Source organism: Phaenicophaeus curvirostris, chromosome 17, assembly GCF_032191515.1.
Source record: "Phaenicophaeus curvirostris isolate KB17595 chromosome 17, BPBGC_Pcur_1.0, whole genome shotgun sequence".
In the NCBI taxonomy this organism is placed as follows: Eukaryota; Metazoa; Chordata; class Aves; order Cuculiformes; family Cuculidae; genus Phaenicophaeus; species Phaenicophaeus curvirostris.
In genome coordinates, this window is record NC_091408.1 from 10,424,470 (window position 1) to 10,446,279 (window position 21,810).

The 21,810-nt window shown below is 43.9% G+C and overlaps 1 protein-coding gene across 22 annotated transcripts in view; it reads right to left on the reverse strand.

Annotated features, from left to right (window-relative positions):
* The window catches only part of FBRSL1 (fibrosin like 1), a 537,563-nt gene that overhangs the window by 77,686 nt on the left and 438,067 nt on the right, over positions 1–21,810 (reverse strand). The window lies entirely within an intron of this gene.

Here is a 21,810-nt window from a genome sequence, read left to right on the forward strand (position 1 = left end):
GTTCATGCCCTGTGCTCATTTGCTCAATGAAATGGGTTATGGTGTCAAACTCCTGCTATGTGAACTACAGCTGAAGGTGCTGTCTGCTTCACTGACTTGCATATGTCGAGAGGTTTGAAAAAGTGAATTTTGTTCTAGTACGTTATCTTCACTACTTCTAGATTACAAATTCTTTTATTTCCAAACTGACAAATGAGCAAGACAGTCCCTCTGGAGGCTTTTCAACAACACATGGCTGAAGCCTCAACACCTTTAAATAACGTCTCTTGCACAAGCCCGTGCCAGCAGAAAAACGACTCAACTTGCCGACTCTGGAGACTTTGGGATCGAAGAATATGACAAACCACGCATGCAAAAGAACTTGATCGCTCTTTGTACCTTTTCAACCAGGGAGACACCACAGAATGAGACCTGAAAAGCCAACAAGAGACGCTCGCTAACTGAAGAGCGCGCAAGACAAGGGAAGGATCACCGCTGACTGAACAGTATCAGCACTCCTGTACCCGGCTTAAAGACAAGATTACAGTCCCAGCTCAAGCAATGTGGTATTTTTAAATCAAAGAGATTTTGAACTATCTTGGACACAGATGCCATGAAAATGTAAGACTTGACTGGAAGATTTCCAGGTACCATTTGAAACAAAGATTTTGCTCTCTGGAGTAACTTCAAGGCAGCTGATATCTTTGCGTCATCTTGCCTAGACACACATAAAACCGCAAGTGGGATAAGGGCTACTTTCAGCCTGCTGTCCGGTAGGTACCCAGGAATGACACCCCACAGTAATCACACCCAAGTCATCTTTCAACAGGCAGCAGTAAAAAGCAGGACACGAGAACGCAAAGGTGTACATCAAGCCAATGCACAGAGAAGGGTTTGGGTTATGGGGCTCACGGTCTGCTATTATTCACCTTACACATGGAGAGAACTTATGAGTTCACATTAAACACACAAGACAAAGGGAGATGGTGGTTTCAGATCTTGCCATGGAGGGAGCAACATGGGTGAGCACAAGGTGACCAAGTGGGAAGCACATTCAGCCTCACAGCGGAAGCTCAACTTGTGCTTTGGAGGGAAGATGAACAAATGCAGAGGAATAAGTGCGGCTGCATTGCTGACTCTCTTCAGCTGTGCTAACCAGAGCCCCAACAACTGCTGCAGGGTCCTCTCTCACTACATAGAGACACACTGAATACAAGAAAACATGGGAGGAGGAAAACAAATCACATCAGACAGGAGGAGCAGAACTTCTCCTGCTGTTAGTGCCTTGGGTGGGCAGTGAATCCAGTGTTGCACACCAGAATAAACGAAGGCAAACTAGTAAGAAATAAGGAGCATACAATAGAGAACTACAACTGAGATATTTAAGAGACTGAGCAAGGTTTGAAGCTCACAGATTAAAGCAAAGTACAATATGACAGAGTCTACAAGCTTCTCCAGTAGAGGAGTGACTCAAACTTTGACATTTTGACTTTGAAATTCCTGCTCAAATATGAGTTTCTCTGCAGCTCCAAAAGCAATGAAGAAGTCCCATAGCCATGTCACAAAAAAACCTCATTTGCAGCAGAGAATCTTCCCCCCTCGCCATGTCTGTACAGTGCTGAGTGCAGTGAAATCCTGGTCTGTCACTTGGGCTTTCGGGGTACTACTATAATGCAAACAGTAATAAAAAAATACCCCTTGAAATAGCAATCTTGAGAAACGTTAGCCTTCGTAGTGCAGATACCCCCCAAATAACCTCCACCTTAAATGGAAAATGTTACCATCGCACCAAGAAGCACTGGAAATATTTAGTGCTACTGTTATCAACCTGGGTTTAGTTTCATTAGTAGTCCAGACATGCGGTAATGAAGAACCCATTCAATTCTCTATCTCTGTTAGTGGTACACTTCATGGGCTCATGGAAAGCACACATAAAACCGTTATCTCTGACAGGGAAGACACATGTGTGCATGTCCCAGATTTGGAAATTGCATTGCAGCAAGTGCGGCCTTCATGTCACTCAACTGCATAGCTTAGACTTTTACATTTTAATTTTTCTGATGTCTGGGGAGATTAAAATGAGAACTGGCAGCATGTGCAAGGGATACTGCACTTTGAACGTGTTATCTATAGTGATTCAGGCTTCCCGGAGCTCCAGCTGAAGCAGGTTTTTCACGATGGAAGAAACCACATTACATTGCTCCCTAGGAAGTGAAACAAAACAATAAAGGACGGTTAATCTCTTCTCTAATTCTGCTCTGTGGGACAACTCCTTCAGCAAGCAGCGCCTGGCTGTATCTACCTGGGAGGGGGTCATTTTACTTCGGCTTCCTCTTCTGCTTCCCTCTGTCCCTGGGAGCGCTCTGTCTCCCTGCTGCATCTTTCAATGGCTTTATCAGAGCTTGCACCAACTCAAGCGTGAAAAGTAGCTCTGGGCCCAGCAGGGAGAGGTGGGGGAGTGTGTGTCTGTGTGTGTTGCAGGGGGGGAGAGAGGGGAAGACAAGGGAGGAAATGTTATTCTGTCCTTTGTCTTTTCAACAATTTCTTTTTAATGCAACTTGCAGAGCAGCATATAATTAGAGGTCTTGTGGAGCAGGCTTAAACTCAGGAGTAACCCTTCTAACGACCTCAGCAACGGATAATCAGGTACGCGGCTGTGGGGCACAGCACGTCTCCCCACCCGCCGTGCATCTCGGCCTCGTAATTAGAAGCCTCCACACTCCGCTGCATAAAGGCAGATTGCAAGGACAGCATGAAGCCCTTGTTTGAAGCTGGGGGCACAAAGATTGCAGTGCCTGTGATGGATGGAGACAAAGACTCGGATACTGGAATGCTTCCAGCAGCCTCCGAATATTTGCAGCATTTCTGATGGACATTTTCAGGATTTCTTAGAGCACTGAGGTTTATTCTCCCGCACCCCACTCGGAATTCCTCCACAGCTCCTTAAGCCAGGGAGGGATGTGCCACTGTATGGGCGCACGTCTCCAGAGATGCCTCCACAGTTTTATCATGAGAAAAAAGGCGTTGCTCCCTCTCCCCCATCTACTGCTGTTAGTTCTTCTTCCTGACTGGGACAAACATGTTGACACTGTTGTGATACATTGTGCTGAGGACACAGGGCTCAATCCCCCTCAAATTCCCAAGCCAGAGCGGTGTTTTAGCTGGCTCTGTTCACACTGATTTGAAACTGTGGTATCGAGTACTGTGTTTAAGGTGTAATTGATGTTAGTGTAATTCCCCTTAGCCCTTAAACATGAATAAAAAAAAATTCCCTTCTTAAACAGGCACATAGCCCCGTCTCTCTTTGCTGATCACAACTTGTTCTCCTCTAACTATTTACATGCTTTAAGCACAGGTGTAAATGAAAACTGACACTGAATTGTTTCCCAGCTACAGGAGGGAGAGAGAGGAGGAAGAAGAAACGGATGGAGGACAGGACATTTGGGTGAGAAAACACTAACAGCAAGGGGAACATCAGCTTGTGTCATGTACCCTCTTATAAAACAGACGCTGACTTCCATTTTACCCCAATTCCATCACCTTATTTTCATCTCCCGGGCTGCCACTGTGGCTTGTTTGCGAGTTCCTCTGCACCCGACCCTTCCTGCATGGTGCTGCAGTTCTCGCCCCACCGTAGCCACAGCAGCAGCAAAGCACACAGGAGAAAACCAGACAGCACTGGCAACTCAAGCAGAGCACAGCAACAGACTGAAAGAAGCAGCAAAGACAAAAGGGCTTGAATAACAAAACAGAGTAAGAAAAACCAGTAGAGCCACTCAGAAGCTGTCAACTGTCAGAGAGACAAGCTCCCTGGAAAGAGCATAGGAGGCAGGTTCAGGGAAGAGCAATATCCATAAAGCAACAATGCCAGTGTTTTTTTCCTCAGTTTATAATGACAAGTTAACAGGGGCTGGAAGAGAACAAAACACAGAAGACTTTCATAGGAGAAATCAGGACACCCCGCCAAGGACAGCTGCCCTGAACTCAAGTTATCCAAGAACTCACATTCATAGGCACTTAAAACCTAGGAAGATCATTAACAAGCTAATAAGAAGCACCAGCAAAAGCAGCATAACCTGGACTCGCTAATGTGTTTAATTCATGAATGGGCAAGAGCATCCAGACACTGAGCCACTGTAGCTAAAAACACTAACAAAAGATGCTGTGATTCATAGTCTCCTACCCTTTTCTTAAAAGCACAACTGCTGCTATATGGAAGTGGTCTCCACCCTGTCTCCCAGTCTTTCTCATGCTCTCCTCACTACTTAAAAAACCCAGTGATTTCATAAGTGCTACAACACTTTCCAGGAAACCAGATCGTAGTATGTACAACTCAGCTCAAAGATTTCCTCTGCCTCTCCACACAGAGATCTGCTGTGCCCCATGACCATTGCTCTTTGGAAACCAGTAGATCCAACAGCTTAAAGGGAGCAAAGCAACCTTACAATGTTGGATCCTACAAGGACTTGATCTCCAGACTCATGCCTATTTCCAGCCACCAGGGTTGGAGGAGATACAGTATGCACAGTCCTGCTTTGGTAGACCACAGCAGCCTTGGTCTCTGCAGTCTTGGTTTTGCTCCAGCTACCTGCATCCAGGGAAAAACCTGCTCATGCCTTCTCTGTGATATGATTTCACAAGCTTCAGATCTACTTTTACACTGGTTGTACCACATTTTTCTGCAAAAAGGAGCACGGCTCATCACGCAGCAGATCTGCTCTACTTTTTCTGCAGAAAGATGTCTAGTCACCTGAACAAAATCTTTTTACCAGATCTTTCTGAGGAACTGATGATGAATAAAAATTTGGGGAACTAGAAGTAAGCAAGCTGTAGAGAGCTTCTGAATGTTTAAAAGCTGATCCAGATTTGTGACATTCAGAAACATAAAACAAAACCACCTTCACTTCTTTCAGCTTCCCATGCAACACACTTGCTGCAAAGAGTTTATACAAACTACTTCATACATCTTGAATTTACTTATGAAAGCACCTCTGCCAGCACCTTTCTTCCAGCCCAATTAAGTTCCTACAGCTCTCCTCCAAGGGGACATGCACGGAATCCCATTAAAGCAGTGGGAAAGCATAGCCTGGCTATGTAAATAGTTAGGGGAGAACAAGTTGTGATCAGCACAAGAAAGGCTAAGAAAGGCTCCCGCTCATCATGGAAGAGGAGCAATCCCTTTCTCCCATGTCCCAGCCTGCAGCCCCCGGACCTCTAGGAAAAGCCACCCTCCCAGTTTATCCTCCTGCACTGCCAGCAGTGAAGCCTTGTGGGAGCGGCTGGCACTGCTCCTGCTGTCCTGGGAGACGCGAGCTCCTCGCTGCAACCTGTGTCAGGCAGAGCTGCACGAGACTGGACAAGGAGGGTTAAGAAAAAGGGAGCACAAGATTCCAGAGGGCTGTTCTGCCTCTGAAGTCATGTTACTGTTGACTCCTTTATTGTGATTAACTCCTTGACATCCTCCTCCCGTGACAAGTGGGGGAGGACAGACAGAACTTGGTGATTAATTTATAGGTGAATTACCTCCTTCCCTTTCAAACCTCGCCCCCACCTATGATCTTTATGGCTCCGTTCTACCTTTATGAGAGGGTTTACAGCCAGATACAGGTTTGACAGTTGGCATTTCATTGCTGAGAAATTACCATTTGCAAGCTTAAGCCCACCCCATGAGCTCTGTATGAGGAAAAGAAATCCTCTCCTCCCCAACCTCTCGTTCAAATGACAGTAATTAGGGAATCTCATCACTCTAGACCTGGAGAGGGAGGGGATGTTCATGGTAATTGGAGACATTACACGAAGGCACACTGTGCTTATAAAAAAAAATAAAAGCCACACACAGAAGAAACCATCCCTCTCCCCCCCAACCTGGTTGGCATTTCCTGAATAAATTGCCTTTTTTTCAGGCACATCAGCGTGCTTTTTACAACTGGAGACTACTGGAAGGACTCCTGCAGCCCGATTAAGTGTAATGCAGTGTAAGAAAAATAGGAAGGAGCGGGGGGAGCCCTTAGAAAGGCAGTCGAAGTGAAAAAATCTATCAACAGTACGGTGGCTCCAGCAGAGCCAGGAGTCCTGTTCTGAACACGCTCCAACTTCCCAGTCATTTGCTCTGCCGGACACTCTGGGGACCCCAGCGCAGCAAACTACAATTTCTAGTAAATATATCCCAGGGACACAATTAGTTTTTCAGCTGGGGGCATGATAAATTGGTCATGCATAATTCAAGGCCAGAGCGGGCTGCAGCATAAACTGCTCCGTGGCAGCTTCCAACTCCCTGACAGAAGAATGCAAATGGGCTGGCTGGCGCAGGGGCTGACGGACCCTGCAAACGCTGCTGGCTTCATCTCACCGCCTGCATGCTCCCACGTCCACCTACGTGCATGGCAACGACCATTTTGGCCTTTCCTTCTGTGCATTTCTTGGCGATTTTAATTTCACAGTGCTGTATCCATCACTGTCCAATGGCCTTTTGGGACTGAACGCACATTGTTATCACAACAAATACTACTCTCCACTAGCTTTGCTCGGTTTTCTTTTTCCATACACGGACACAAGAGATTGGTTTTGGCAAAGAAAGAGGCTGAGGGACTGTGTGGCCTATTGTTAGCATTAGGTGGCCTGGAGCAAGTAATTTCAGATCTGCTTCAGTGTTCTCATCTACACAATGGAGGAATTCCAACCACGCAACTGCAAGGTTAGCAAGATGCGCTCCGTTTCGGGTCTGATAAAGGACTGAGAGGTGGCTGAGAATATGCAGCCTAACTAAAGTAACAGCCTCAAGTTCTCTGAGCTTATTTTAGGTATTTAAATAAATGCAACAACCTTTTCAAAGTGATCATGTACAACAAGAGAGCTTGCTCCTTCACAGAAATCAGCTTAGTGAGAAATGAAACCTCCAAGGAAGCTTTGGGAGTGCTTCAAAATGATGTCCTCGAGTTTCTCAGTGCATGCTGTACAGCCTTTCCCAGACAGGGAGGGATACACAGTGTACAGGCCGGAAAAATCTGCTAGAAAAATCATTACTAGTCTCTCTGGAAGTGAAATTACTACTTGTGGTCTCAGACACAGTCCAAGGCTGACAGTTCTGTTTCACCAGCCGCAGTTTTGCTATCTTACAAAATTCTGAAACCTTCTCTGGATACGTTGTCATTTTCTGTTCTTCAGGAACAGAATGGGCATTTTAAGTCCATTCTGTGGGAAATATTCTTAACAAGCAGGGCTGAGGCATAGTAGGGGCATTAATAAAGGAAAATTGCATTTCATTTTGGCTGTGTATCTGAAGATATAGCAGCTCTTTAATTTCATGGTCAGTTCCACATACCCAAATAGGTGACTTTGGTTTCTGCCTCGTAGTGAAAATAAACCAGGACTATCCATCTGTTTTAATAGGAATACGGTTCTTCTTTCCTGAGCATGACTGTCTTGTATAGAAATCCAAGCAGAGATACATGAAATAAAAATCCAGGGTGCACAGATGTTAACCTTGATAACAGCGAACATCCTCACCAACTTAAGTGTCACAACTCTGCCAGTAACACTATCATCAAGTCCAGGAAAAAGCCAAACTGCTTAACACAGTAACACTGATTAATTTAAAGAAGATCTTGGATTGCACATCCCTGTAGCAGGCAGTGCTAATGTCTCAAAGACTTGTAAGGATAGCCCTCCACCACCTTCTTGCTGTCAAGAAACAGTGCATGAGACTATTTTGATACTTGCATGCCCATATATCAAATAGCTAAACGGCTGGAGGAAGCTTCTAAACATAAAGTGTCAACACCCCCCCCCTCCCCCGCATCCAAACCACAAATTGGTTTCTGCAGTTCTACAGGTTTTGGAATATTACAATCCATGCTCAAGAAGGAAGTGTCCCTAAGAAACTCCTTCTCTCAGTCCCCTGAAACCCAGTCTCTGACAACAACTCTCCCTCCTCCTTTCACTCTTTTGGGGTTGTCTACATGGGGCTCATTCATTAGTTTAAGATATGATCGCATAAAACCAGGTAAAACGTCTTGCTTCCTGTTGAAAAAGAAAAAAAATTGTTTTTCCAATTTAGACTTTAACAAACATTTCTCACCCAAATGGTCAGGATCCTTTCGGCAAGACTACTGTAGAGGAAATGTCAATGCTCCATTCAGCGCGTACCCTTCTTCAAAAGGGCAAATGCCCTCTGTCATCTTGTTAGAGATTCTCTCTGAGCTACATGTGTCCCTTGCTGTTACTGTACAATGTGTCACCTCTCGGCATCCTTCATGGAGAGGGCAAGAAATCATATATAGATAAACATTTAACTCAATTTTTTTTTCCTAACTAAGCTGGTGTGCAGCCATGTGCACGCAGACAAATAATTATCTGCTAAGCTGTTATAAGAGTAAGTAGGCCAGCCCATATTTCCCTTTGGACTAGATTAACTAAATTAGCGCTTCAGAAATAAACCGCGTATTTAACTGAACTTCCACAGTTTTATATGATTCAGCGAGTCTGTCTTGTGCGGACACCTTCAACTTAGAGAGTGATCCTGCCATGATAAAACACTGAGCACAGAATTTCTGAGGCTCTCCCGGGCAGGAGGGTGCTGGTGCTCCTGGCGCCCAGACATTTCCAGGACTGAATGTGAAGACTCCATTTGGGTCCCAGAAGGCTTTTTGGTCACAAAGAACACGAAGCTCTACAAGCTCTGATGTTTGTCTGCAGACCGTGGAGGAGCTGGTGGGTGAAATGGCAACAATTTCATCAACAGAAAGGGTCACCAGGCACTGGAACAGGCTGCCCAGGAAGGTGACTGAGTCCCTGTCCTTGGAGGTGTTTAAAAGATGGGTAGGCGAGGTGCTCAGGGACATGGGTTAGTGGCAGATAGGAATGGCCAGACTCTATCCAAGAGGTGTTTTCCAACCCAGTGATTCTATGAACAACGTCAAGTGATGTCACCCTCAAATCTGGGCTGCAGTGCAAGCCATTACCGAGCAGGAGCTGAAGTTGAACCACAGAACCAAAGCCCTGTGCTGCTGGCAAGAATTGTGTTTCCTCCCAGCCATCAAGTCCCTTCCTTTCCCAATTAAACAAAAAACACACAACCCTTCGAAAATTTAAGTGGAGTTTCAAAGGTCAGCTCTGTCCACACCAACCCACAGGGATTACATTAAAATAAAAACCCACCGTGGAATTTTTTTTTTTTTTGCTTAGTGAAAAACAGCAGGGACAAAATGGTGCTAAGAAGAATTATTATTTTCATGCATGTTGGTAGGATTTTTCTCTTCACACATGAATGTCTTCTCCGGACACACATGGTGTAGTGATTGTTGTCCCCACTATAGGGGCTATTCTATCTTACACTAATGCCACTAGTGGGAAAAATCTGATTTTTTTTTTTGTTTGGTTGTTTGTTTTGTTTTTCTATTTCAGCATATGTTAAATTAGTATCTGAAAGACATAACATGACTAATAAAAAAATGCCAATGCCTTCATGATACAGGTTCTCTGTGCGCTGCGCTTTTGAATTCCAAGGTTTTATGGATCCTGGCACACCCTTCACACTTTGGTTCAAATGCACAGCCACTTCCACAAACAGTTTCTAACGTGGTAGAAACGTGTTTAATTTAACTGTATACAAAAGCAGGTGTGTTTGTGTATTCAAGTATGCAGTTATATTGCTCATAAGCTTCGGTAAAGGCACAGCCAGAGCACCCAAGCCCATCCACGACTGGGAATATCGTGAAACACCAAAGGACGGTTAGAAAAAAGTCCCCAAGGCAAATCACATCAAGGAGAGAATATTGTGGGTGGTCATGTGTTGAAACCACGGGTGTGAAATTCCCACTGAAAATTTCTAGGTGCTAAGTGGGGGGAAAAAAAAGAGCTTAAAACCCACTATCAAAAACAGGACCGTGAATTATCAGTGTCAGGAAACCTATATGATGAAAGCTTCACAAATCATGCATTTAAGGAAAAACTAGCCTGCCCCTACCCACATGGGAAGTGGTTTTGCTACACAGCCTCAAGGCCAACAAGCACTGGCTCTGATGGACCAAGACCTAAGAGGCAATTGTGGCGTGAAGGGTCCTCTGCGGAGAACTCGCCGCTGCAAACCATTATGCTCAAGAACCTGTCACGCCTTGTGCCCCAGCCACTCACAGCTGGCAAGGTGAAAATAAGCAAGGAGGAAGCTCCAAGATGCCACAGAACAAGTCCACTGGGATAATTGATGCAGAAGGCTCTCCATAAATACAGCTATACCTTTACACTGGCAACCCTATCTACACACCCAGATGGAAATATGGGATGCTGACGTATAACCACCACCCTGCAGACAAAACACTGCACCTTATGTACGCAGCTCATATCTACAACACACTGTAAGCAGAGCCTCCCAGGCATTTATAAGGCTGGAAAAATAAAACCTCGTTTTGGTCAGAAATACTAAAAAGCCTTGGTGGTTCCACAAAGCCAAAAGTCCCCAGTAGAGGCTGAACCAACAATTCCTTCCTGGGTTTCCGCTGGAAAAAGATCAGAAACGCATTTAGATATAATATAGCCATATGCTTTGTTTTGCTTGCTTTCTGTTTTGCCTTTTAAGAAAAGAAGAGAGAGATAGAAACTTCCCCTCCTGAATATTAAAAGTAACAAATTTTAAAATATTATTAATGAACACTAACCTCAGATCATTAGCCAACCTGGCAACGGGCCAGGGAAAATTTATAGCCGACGTGCAACATCAGCTTTCATCCAGAAATGCTAATTTCACTAAAATGAATAGTGTGTGGGCTTTTCATACTGCTTTGCATTTGGCTCCTCACAGCCCTGTTTAAAGCCTGGGAACCGGCCATATAGTTAAACTGCACAGATGTTCAACAATCTGTACTTGTGTTAATTACCCTAATGTGAGCAGAAACTCAACAGATCCCTGCTAATGAAGGAGAAAGTTTTCCAGTGTGACTACCGTATGTTTCATTGTCACTGTATTACCAAGCTTCTCCCCCTCCTTCCTCTGCCCCCCCAACTCCTATTCTCTCCATCTCCTTTGCATTCACATCACCCTCCTACCTCAGCATGCATGAATTGGACCAACTAATGACTGTGTATTCGCAACATGGCAGACACCATTAGGCTGATCGGGAGGTGCGGCTGCTGAATTTTAACAGGCAATTTTAAACAAGGTAAGAAAAACAGATTCATCATGCTCCTGATTCTCTCATCCCCACCCATCTGCCATACTTCTGCCCTTCCCACAGCTCAAAACCACTTCCAGCGCAAATACACTTCCCCCTCTATAAAACACAGAAGCGTACAAAGCAATGCAAACAGATGTTGCTGGGCAATTACTGGAGATGGAAGCTGGAGAATCGGGTGCATCCAGGAGGACAGACTAACAAGGGGGCTCAGCAGCAAGAATGGAGCGCGGGCTTGGTTTGCTGAAAGGGGCTGTGGGCGATACTGCCTGCTGCTCCCCTATCAAGAATGAGAGTTGCTGAATTTCACTGTGGGAACCACAAGAGCAGCAAGTTGCATCTTCAGGAGGTAAGATGGGGTTTCTAAAAGGCACGATAGGAATGAGCAAGGCAACGCTCGAGTGATCAGTGCTGCCAACAGCAACGAACCAATACTGCTGAGCAACTTAACCCAACATTAAAACATACTCGACCTCCGAAGAACTGCTTCTCCCACAGAGGATCTCGCTTTCTCTTCCAGCATCTCCCTGTCCTGCTCCCTGCTGCCAATCATCACCTCCAGCCACTTCTCCCAAAGCAATCTGCTTGGCAAGCAGGAGGCAAAGGGGACCGAGTAAGGGCAACTGACTCTCACCCCACTAAGCCCCAGGTGACCTCGGAACGATATCCGCCCTGGCCTAAGCCAGAGTTCACAGCTCCCAGGTGCCACCACTTCACAGCCAGGCCAGTCTTCACCAGCAAATTGTATTCCAATGACCCTCATAGGAACAAGCGTACTCGCTGTGCTCGACTTGACTGGCAGACTCCCCCCTGCAGAGGAAGGGGGGCGGGACGCAGCCAACTTTGCTCATTTATTGCATCCATCCTGACAGCTCAGCCTCCTCCGTCCTTCACAGAGCCAACAACTTGCAAACTCAGAGACAGAGCGGCAGCTGCTGATCCAGGGAACTCGGCCACACATTTCACCCATGCCGCTCCACGTCATCCTGTCGCTCAGGATGGAGCAAATACTTCCAGCCCTCCACCTGCAAAAGCTTGAGTTCCCTCTCAAAAACCTTCTTCGTGAACTGAGAAGAGATGGGAGAGAAACATCACACAAAAAAGTGGGGAGGGGATCCAGCATAACCCAGAAAGAGTTGAAAATTATTTAGAGAGCACTTGGCTCTTTCTCCTACCTCTTCATCATTAGCACTAGAAGCAACACAGATGCCTAATGGCAACTTCAGGCACCCATGGGCCAGCGAAGCGACATCTTCCACACTTAAATAACACTGAGCTGATTTAATTACTGCACTTAATAGTAACAAAAGATGTCTCAATTTAATCTTCAAACAGCCCTCCAAGATCAAAACACAGCTGGCTGGATAACAAGATGGCCTAGGCCAGCAAACAAGTAGGTCCAATTTGTTCAAGAGCTGCATCCACTCCTCAGTATGAAAGGCCAAGGAACACTTATGAGTTGAACGAATCAAAGAAAGCAGCACTCCCATCACCCCCCTCCCTCCCCACTGGACTTTTGTGTTAAAAAAAAAAAAAAAAAGCCAGCCGATTCATGGGTGAAGAAATGCAGCATGATAAAAGAACAAATGATGATGTTTGGGAGAGAAAGAAAAGAAGCAAGAACCAAGATTTAACAGGTTTTGTTTTTATAATCCCTCAAAATGGTTAGGAATGAATGAATCAGATTAAAATCACATGGGGACAAAGAAAGGTCTCTAACTCTCTTGTTTTTCTCTCCATACTGGACAGAAGGAGACAGCTCATTAAGAAAAGCCCTCAAGACATAGCTACAGTGAGGAACAACCACGTTGTGGGGAAGGGGGGTTGCATGTCTGTTAGATGTATTTAGGTAAGAAAAAGTTGGGAAATTTAACCATTTACTTCTAACTTTTTCTAATTGTTCGTACTGAGCTGTGATTGTTACTTTTTGCAAACTATTCTGAGAAACGTCCCTCTGCCGAGCAGCTTTCAACACACATTCCTGCCAACACCATGGTTGGGCCTCTCCAGGCACCTTCGAGGAATTTCTAAGTTTTTTCATATTCCATTACAGCTACAGATGGAGAAGTTAAAACAAATCTTTCAGCCACTACAACATTTATGCCATCCCCTGAGCGGCAGAGAAGCCTAAATAAACTTTTGCGTCATGCACAGGACGTAGGTTTCTGACTCCCCTTTCCAACTATTGAGAGCAACTCAAGGGGTACATAGCTCACTTTCTTGATAGCAGTAGTAACTACAAACAAGTTCTCTAGAAGTCAGTTTGTTGAGCTTTGCAGGACTACTTTGGATTGACAACAGTCTGTGAGATTTGCTCCTGAAAGATGAGAAGGTTTTTTTATAATAATTTTTCCTAATCTTTTTCTCTTGATGGAGAGTTACTATTAAGTAACTTAAGCGTTCCAGTTTTCTTGGAGCCCTATATCATGCTTATTATGGTTTCTTCAGTTTCTGTTTTTCATTTTCATAGAGCTTATTCCATCAACACCAGTTCTTAAACAACAGATGTTGTCAGTGGCCACTGCAGCATGAATGGAAGACTGAGGACAAAGGGGAACTTGCTACAACTCTGGTGATTCTCCTTTGCGCTCCCTGAACTGTGACAGGATACAGGAAGACGATGTCCACGTTTAGAACGATCAGGCTCAGACAATATAGTGGTTTGCTCAAATACTCTGGCAGGCATAAGACATCTAAACAGAGAACCACAGTCACTAAAGTGTTGGGACTTTGAGAGCTCATCTGGCTCAACTTTCTGCTCAAACAGGGCTAAATTCTATGTTCAAGTGAGTTTTGAAGGCCCTTGGTAAGCTGAATCTGCACTCCAATTTCTTCACTGTTCATTCAAGTACCTTCCTTTCCCACTGACTTTGAACCTGGACAGACCTGCACTTTAAAAAACACATTATTGTGCAATAAACTGGTGAAGATGTACTCGTTGCTTCAATTTACAATACAACCTCTGTACTGATCTGTGTTCAAGCTCAGGGAATGAACCGTCATACTTCAAACCAGCTGGGCTCAGACATCTGAATGGCAACTGAGAATAAAATTCCCCACTTTTCTGCCCAAATGGCAGGGTTGAATCTTAGCTTAATACCGCGTTGCCAACCAGTGTAAGTTCTACATCAGTAGCGAGATCTTGAGGACACACTTGCTGCTGAGGTTTGCGCAAGTGTGTGCTTCCAGTTTGCGTGTTTGTTTAAGTAAGCGGCAAAGATGGGGGGACCAAAAGCAATTTCCTTAACTAGAATTCACAAGTGCAACCAACTAGAAAATCTCCTGCCTGCCTGTGAGGAGGGAGTCAGACTTTCTCAAAGCCTGAAAGACAGCTCTGCTCAATGCCTGCCCGTACGCACAAAGCGCCAAGTGTGAAATCCTGACCCCACTGCAGTCAGCAGCAAAATTCCCAGAGAGGTCCTTGGGGCCAGGATGTTCAAACCTGTTCAGACAATCGACAAAGCACCATTTCAAGGGCACACCTTTGCACGAGATTCCCAAGGGCCTTTCGAGTTTTGACTTAAATGACTGGATTATTTTTACAGTTCTAGTTATGGGTTCTTTGTTTGCAGAGAGTTAAGCAATACAAAGAACACAGAGAGAACAATGGAGGTATTACCATGCATGATTTCTCTTCAAAAAATTCTCTTTCTTTTCATGAAGTTATAGATCCAATTTCAGTCTTTATTATCATTTTGCCATGTGAGAAAGTGGTTCTTAATTTTAATAAAGGAAGGGAGCTTCACATTTCAGCAAGAGCTAAAATGCTTCCTGCGATACAGGAGATGAAAAACTTTTGCTAACAGCAACCGGAGGCCAGATTCAGGGAGGGAAAGGGAAACAATCCGTTCACACCGAGTAAATAAACCGCGTCTAGGGTCTAGGACATACCTAACAGTGGGAAGTAGCCCAAAGGCATCTTGTCTGATGAGGTAATTTCTGCTCACTCTGTTTTAAGGGAAGAGCTCGCTTAACATAACATAACAACATTACTTATCATCAAACTTATCATCACTTATCATCAAACTTGGGGTCTAAGCAAATACGTATCCTGCTGCCATCTATGGTGCATCACTGGACTAATGAAAATCTTTCTACCATGTTAACTGATCTGGATAAAGTGTCACATACGCAGCTTCTGAACTTTTCATTAAGATTCCAAGGTAGTTTTCTCCCTCAAATCTACTCTGCCCTTCAAAAGGAGTCTGCAGTGTATTTAAGGAGGTTCTCATCTAAAACTTTGTTCGATTTTATGAGAAGAGTGACAAGTTTAGCTCAATCCACAAACCAAAAGTAAATGCGTGCCTCAGTTCACACAGGCTTGTGCAATTTACTTCTTAAGAAGTACTCTTAGAGGCCCACCACTCCCACATCATGCTGCCACTCAGACTTCAAAATGGAAATGCTAGTTGTGCTTGGTCAGCCGAAGCTTTGGATCTATTCCAGTTTGAAACACGTTATGAAAATTCCTTCCCCCCGAAGATGACCAATAGCCCTATTACTTTACAGCCTTTCCCATTATACCCTGTTTACGCTAGCACTGGAGCCATAATAGCAAAATTCATCTTTAAACACGGTCCTCACTGGCAAGAGGTAAACATAGTTCTGTACAATTATTTTTAATATGGTTCCATCTCTGTTCTGGCAAAGGAAATGAAGTTATTGTAACCTGAGTACCAAGAATCCGGTTTAAGCACAGCCCACGTGACAAGCAAAACAAAGATTTGATACAACATACAGTAAGCAGATGATTTGCTCCTGTCCAGCGCAGCACCTCAGGTGCTTTTGCAGGAGCAGCAGAGGCGGGGGCAGAGCAGGGAAGCCCCTTACCTGTTGTTGGGGCCCGTTTGTTCAACACAAACGGAAAGCAGAATGAGAGAAAGCGGTTCACACACCGCAGCTCTCTAGTATTTTTACTTTTTTTATAGAAGGTTGAAAAATTGAGAGTTTTACAGTGTGAAATATAATCTCCTTAGGTCCAAATACCAACAGGCTCCTTTCAGCCAAGTGCAATCTCTTCTTTCACTCCTGAACTTTGGCAAGTACAACACAACAAAACCAGAGAAACCAGAGCCCTTTACAAAAGGCCCAACTTAGGGTGCAGCTTCATGGTCATCCAAACCAACAGGACCGTGTACAGTGCCAGTATTCTTATTTTCCACTCTGAAAACCGCAGGCACAGGGAGGTGAGGTGTCTTGCACAGCAAGGCTGTGCCGGAGAGGAGCCCACAGCACAGGTCTCCTGCCCTGGATGCCCCAGCCACTGCCACCTAGGCGTTTTACAGAGCCGTGGGGCACAACGTTATTCACTGCACGTGTTACTCATTGCTATTCATTCTACACTCTGAATCTTAGTGCAAGGAAAAAAGTAACCCTAGGAAGCTGGGAGTCATGTATGGAAGACATTTCTACTGAAATAGCAGCAACAAGAAAATCAGCAAGACACCTCCAGACAAATTTAAAACCAGATCCGAAGAGAAAAATGGAGAAAACAACGCAGCAGAAGCAACGAACATTTCTATCTTCCAACTCTCTTGCATGAAATCCCCAGCAAAGGGATTTAGCTGTGATGAACAGGGCTGCACGATACGGAAGTGAGATACAGTGTGTTTTTATGATTCTTTTCAGGTAGCCGAGTACAAAATCCCTGCCCTGCTCTCTCCTCAGGCCATTCATCTTTCGCAGGTGATGGAAAGCCACTCTCCCAGCGGGTGGTCCTGCTCTTGCAGACCTTAATACTTAATTGCCACAAATCAATTCCAACCTCGATGCTCAGGCTGCTGCTACCCCGTCCCCCTTTCCACCGCCTTCTCTTTCCACTGATAGCAGCCCAGGATCCTCTCATGTTACTAAATCAATCTTCGGACACAGCACCTAGAAAAAACAAAGCAGCAGCACCAGAGGCTGCTCACTGTGGCCAGTGGGATGAGTTGACGTTACGCAAGACCAGCCTAAAAAAAATGTGAACTCTGTGCATGCGTGCACGTGCGCACACACACATGCCTCCTATTTTATTTTTTTGTTCAACTGGAATTAATCAGGAACGATAAACACTGTTTGTCTCCTGAAAGCAGCAGTGGGGGGGATGAAATATGCCTCTTAAGCTTATCAGCTTCAGCGCCACTGAAGAGAAAGCTGGCTTCTAAGCCCAGGGATAATGGGCTGTCCTTTCAGGAAGGTATCAGAGGTCTCAGGAGAGGGAGACAGCACAATGGTGTGACCTTCAGCTAATAAAGCCCACCCTAGAGTCCAAAGAAGCTTGGGGAATATTGACAAAAGTTCATATTTACAACAGCCTGGACTCTTTCCAGATACCATTACCAGTTTAGAGAGCTGCAGCCTCTGTACATACGCTCACACAGGCTTTTATTCCACTCCCCCCCTCCTTTCTTTCTTTGTTCCCGTGCTGGCAAAAAAAATTAGTCAGAAAATGGCAACTCTTCTGCTAACAAGGCCCCGCCAGCATCTTCTTTAATGAAGAGAGTTATTTAAAATTTCAATTTCAACCTCAGCACTATCCTCTACTTGAAGGAGATTCAAGGCCTCTTGCAAGGATTCTCAGTGCGTCATCATGCGCATCGGGAAGAAAACATATGTGTTTTTGTGGAAAATCTGCTGATGTATTTATAATTCTTTAAACAAAAAGGCAGCCAACATATTGTAAAATGAGAAGTGATTTTTTTTTAAATTTTTATTTTTTTTATTTAAGTGGGCATTGGCAATCAAAGCAGCCCCAGTCAGAAATACAAACCCAAAGCTTTTTCAGGTAGAAACTTATCCCACCCCTGCCAGGCTGCTTTGTGGTTTGCAAAATGACATTTCGCCCATAACTAGAGTGCACAGGCATGACTGGAATACAAGCAATAAATAATATTTTAAAAACAGTTCATGCAGTGAAAAAAGCCAAATTCAAAACATAAAATCTGTTTGAAGCAAAAGTTCCATTCTTCCGCCTCCTAAAGTAGATCCAAACCAAATATATAAAAATAAAAAGTTTGGAGGAAATCTGTTTTTTAGGGTAATTTCACTGAAATCAATATTAAATCTCAAAACATTTAATGGAAATAACATCTTTGGTGACAATTCTTTTGACCACACTTTTCAATCCAGCTGTGCCAGTCTGCCATTTTTATTTATCTGCCTCATAATTCATCTTTGCCAACCTGGAGGTAATTTTGCTGGGGTTCAAAAGGAATCAAAAACTGGAATCAGTTAAAACTTCTCCCAATAACATCTTCTAAAAGGTGCCTCTGTATCTTGGCAGTCTCATTTAGCATGCTGGCATTAAACAGACAGGAAGAAGGTCGAACAAACCTCTACTAAGACCACGAATTCCTTGCTTTTGCCTTCCAGTTGTTTCCACCAACAGCTATAGTTATATCAGCTACACAGGCTCACAAGTAGTTTCCCAGTTTCCTAGAGTTTTGGCTCAAGCACACATTTTATCTGTCCTCCTTATCCCACCCAGCCACATCCACTGTCAAGAGAGTTCAGGTGATTGATCACAGCCTGCCTGAATTCAAAGAAGTCAAATTAGACATTAATGTTGCGCTTAACACGCTCACACAAACAAGGTCATTGGTTGCATCAAGACTAATAGGAGATGACACACGCTGGGGCTGCACGGCCCAGGGAACTGGTAACAGGATGAAAGTTTTCAGTTAATAGCCACTATTTCAAAATCAAGCCTGACTCTACAGGCATCCTACCCCTGTAACGACTTCTTGGCAACCCTCCTGAGATCCACTAACAGACCAAATCCAGTGGAGGAGCGCTCGGTTCTCCATAACCTCAGGGCAGAGGCATTGCTATCGCCTTGACTGCAGCCTAATTTTGATTATCGTCAAGATGAACTACCTTCTGTCCTTATTCCCAAATGCTGCTACAGAACACATTCATCCTCCCTCTATAGGTGAGCTAACAAAAATCAATAAGTAGCACTGAATTTAGAAGGTAGCGTAAAATACCAGAAGAGAACTATAAAGAGTCCTACGAAGTCAACAGTGCCATCAGAAAGACGAAACCATGTTCATCTCAGAAAAATATCAACTAATTCATCTGTGGGGAAATAACACAGAACCATGATACCCTCCAAGCAAGAGAAAGTTGGAAAAATGAGTTCCTCCTGTAGCTCTGCTTGGAAAGCTAGAGCCCAGCAGGGTGAAATACCTATTGCCAATCCACCCAAAGGCATGAGGATGGAAAGAAGACCGCTGAAGCAAGTAAAATACAATTTTTCTATGAATACAAGAAAGAATCCATTTCCTAGACCATCTCTCAATGCACTGCTTCAAGGATGTGAGGTTATGTCTCCTGGCTGCCACCGCAGCCCTAGCTAAGTGCTTTTCATTGCCTAACCTTTAAAACAGTATTGTTTTATTTATAATAACAGTGAGTTCCTATTGAGAAGCTCCAGCAGCATCTGTGTCTGGTTGTAATTTTATACCTGTTTTCCATGGCAGAACCCCTTGGCTCTCAGGAAACCATGGGTATTAACTGTATCCTAGAGAAAGACGCAGATTCAGGACGTGTCTTCTACCACAGTGGGCAGGCGACTGCTCCAAACTGCTGCCCTCTTCATTTCCAAACCCCAAGCACTCAAAGTCTTGCTTTTAGAGTATGACATTAATAATGAATACTGGGAATAAAAGGCTGAAAAAGTTTAATTCCGAGAAGATGTGAACGGTTCCACCTGCGGCCGTCCCAGGCATGCTCTCCTGCACCCTGCCTTTCAGCACTGAAATGAGAAACCTCAATGACTTGCTTGCACTGCTGCATGACACGGTGCAGGACATCGTCTTCCTTGAGTCAAGAGGTAAAAAAAAAATTAAAAAAAAATCAAGAGCTCGAAACTGCAAAGAATAAGACTTAGTATCAACCAAGATGGCAACTAGATCTCAGAGGCCCGTTTCCCTCTGAATTTCTCCATGCTGCTGTGATGTGCTCACACTGAAAATTTTCCCTTGAGCAACTGCCTGACTAAAATACAGCACACCCTTACCATAAAGCCCTTTGTTAAAACATCTTTGCCATAAAGCTGCAAAACCTTCGTTCCCGAGTACATTAAATCCTTATAAACCTGCCTTCATTTTAACCGTGCAGTATTTCAAGACACAAAGCGCTTCTTCCAAGAGATAGCACTTTAATGAAGAAAGGGGCAAAATATATAAACCAAACCTCATTATAGCATAATTTCTTGGAGACAAGCATGCTGTTATAAAAAGAAGCCATGGCAATTGCATTTCACATGGCTTGAAGATTTAATACTTTTAAAGAGTCACTGCTACTTTCAGCCGTTGGTGGTATTTTGTTTTTAACATAACAGAAAGCAACCAGAATTATGGGTCTGCTGTCAGCTATACATTTTATATAATGTAAATTGTTGCAAATGGTGGATTCAACTCTATGGCACGCTCACAAAATGTAACGTGGACTGGACAGGAAGGGACTGACTACAATTAAACGCTTATACTTTTACCTTTAAACCTCCATGTTCTTAAAGGTTGTTACTTTAAACATGATGACATAGCACAGATTTGGTAAACTACCCAAACCAGAGCCAATTCATACTGGATTGAAAGCGATTCTAACAATACAGCTAGTTCATACGTTAACAACAAAGTCAAAGGAACCCATCAGAAACCACACAACAAGAAAAATCGAGGGTACTGACAGACAACTGAAAGTGATGGATAGATCGAACACTATATAACACTGCCTACCCACAGCAGCCAGGGTAGCTCACACATCAAAGGGGCAATTGGTTGAAAAAAATGAGAATACTAAATTTTTCTAAAAAGTGAAACTCAGTTGCTTTCTACACAATGTCAAATGGAACAATCCCCCCTAGTCAACTAGAAAAAAAACTACTGGAAAAACCTGTTTTACCAAAGAACAACCTATCTATCAAAGGCACATCCTGAATTACATTGGTCTGGAAGACTTTTAAACTTAATCTAATAAAAAAGCCATTATTGATTACAGTTCTTCCACATTAGTCTTCCAGTTGTAACTTCTGAAATGAAAGCTTAGCAATGATTAAGTATTTACTACAACCAGGAGAGAAATATAGTGAAAAGATGAACGTAAAGGCCACCCAGAGAGAAAATGGTTTTGTTTTGGTTTTTTTTTTTTTGATAAGGGAAACAAAACAAAAAAAAAAATCCCCAGCCCCCCTCCCCCAAACAGCCCCACCCCAAACCCAACAGCAGCAGGGGAAATGCACTTCGCAGCAGCTTTGACTTGAAGCACATATAACACTGACTGATGGATACTGAAAGCAAAGACACCAGTGGAAAAATTAAATTCGACCAAGCACCAAAATTGGGATAGAATTTTTTGTGTTTCTTGATACTACTTTAGAAAAGTTACGCAAGAAGGGTCAGAAATTCATCAAATGATATTTCAGCTACTGTCACGGATCTGGGTCAACAGCAAGGTAAAAAGCTGTCATGTAACTGATGCCTCTAACCTGGTTAGGAAAAGCATTCCCTCTTATCTCTTTGCTGTCACTCATCACGAATGAAAATCTGGACTGAAGGGTGCTTGTTCTCCCTGATTATGAGAAGGTTCAACACTCACTACAAGGCTATGGTGATGAAGTAACACTTATTGCAGTTCTTGGAGAAGACATCTGAAGAGAACATAATGCACCAACCCTTTTTCT